Genomic DNA, 1863 nt, shown 5'->3' on the forward strand with positions numbered 1-1863 from the left:
CAGACGTCGAATTAATCTGATTGAGCTAACGGGAGAGGATATACACGGGCCGCCGTTATGAGGAGGAGATCGAGTTCCAATATCCTGCCTCGCGTTCGTCTCGGTATTTTCCTTTCGGTTGAGGGAGAACGAGAGGCGGAAGTGTATTACCAACTATTACTGAACGAAGGGAAAGAGGGGGTTTGGACGCCTCGCTGAACACCTGTTTATTTAAGAAGCTCGACTGCGTACCTTCCGTTATCGGAGAAAATGAATTACTCTTTTCTATTTTCCGCGGCAACATTCATCTCGCTGGAGAGCTTCGCGTGTGTTGCATCGATCTGTAACGCGTTTGCTTGTTTATGACTTGTTTTTAGCTATTCGCTTTATGCAACGGGGAATAGTCGGGAAAATACAGTGAGGGACGTCTTTATTGTTGCTCCGTTTTTTACGAGAATCTGAATTAGAGAGAAACGGAAGGGAGTAGAATAAAGTGTATTTTACGACAAATTAAATTGTGAATACAGTATCTCATTTGTGTGCAACAATTTGTATCAGTTGGACAGAGAAGACGAAGGAGACGTCCCTGAGCAGTTCACTCCATTCACATAATTTTTACTAATGATAAGGATAATCAATATAATCTACAACAGCGCCCGAGGAGTTGATTTACAGCTGCCACACTTTCAAATTATCTCCCATGAATACTAAAAGGGAATTTTCACAAGCGTAGAATACCCTGGATTTTGCTTTTCTTTTCTCCCTCATTCTCCCCCCGAAACCATAAATTTTCACTAGTGTGTATCGACATTGGAGATTTATGCAAGGTTTTCATATAGCCTCGCTGCTTGAAAGTGAGCTCAAACGCAAGATAAATGAGGGCATTCGACTTACATTCGACCTTGAAGGGCAAGGGATATTAAGGTATGAATATTGACGCTCATTATGAGAAAACTGTATTGTTACAACTCTGTGTTTGGAGGGGGTAGTGTTGAGGCAAATATAAGGCTGTGTGTTTTATGCGTCTGTTTCACTGTGTTACAAAGCATGCGTACAGACTTGCCTGTTACGTGTTTGGGGGTTTCTCGCTCTTTAATTGGCAACAGAAGTCCGGTTTTTATGTCTTATTCCGTAATCCTTTCTCGAGGACTACGTATTTTTAGGTCAGTGTTTTGATTTGTGTACTGTAGCGATCAATAACAGCTGCCAATATACGGACTCTGTTTTATGATTTGATATGAAAGAGCTTTTGCTTACCGTCAGTTTCGTATTTTGTCCAATCTGGATTTTGGACCAGTGCCTGGCTGATAGTCATGTACCCACGGTCATTCTGAATTGGCGAGATGGTCGAGATTTTACAATTGGTACTTCCTGCAAGTTGCATGATCACGGAGTTGCGTCCTGATATATGCTACGTTCCACTGCTTGTATCAGGAGTAGAAACCGCAGCACGCATCTTCCCGATTAGTGCCTAGCTTGTTCGGACTCCCCTGACCCAGGTGTACACTTAGCGATAGGAGAGTTCTGTGTGACTCTGTTCGTCATTTCTTTTCTTTGCCACATTAACGTAATGCGCAAATGTCAACATAAAATTAGATTACAACGCGGAGCTTCGATAACACAAGACAAGGTCGATCGCCATGACGTGTGTGCATGACTCGGTTCCTCGACTTTCCTAGAAATATCTGCTGGTCCTTCGTACGGAGAAATCGCGCCAGCCTTAGTTACTCGCGGGGGGGATGTTTACGCAGCACGACAGTATCTGTTACTGAAAGGTATTGTACGACGGGAGACAAAAGTATCGAGAGAAATAACAAGCAAAAATAACCGTCTTTGAACCGATTGTACCCTGAATTTATCACGTGCAAGAGTAATGTCTCGCAC

This window comes from Penaeus monodon, chromosome 25, assembly GCF_015228065.2.
Source record: "Penaeus monodon isolate SGIC_2016 chromosome 25, NSTDA_Pmon_1, whole genome shotgun sequence".
In the NCBI taxonomy this organism is placed as follows: domain Eukaryota; kingdom Metazoa; phylum Arthropoda; class Malacostraca; order Decapoda; family Penaeidae; genus Penaeus; species Penaeus monodon.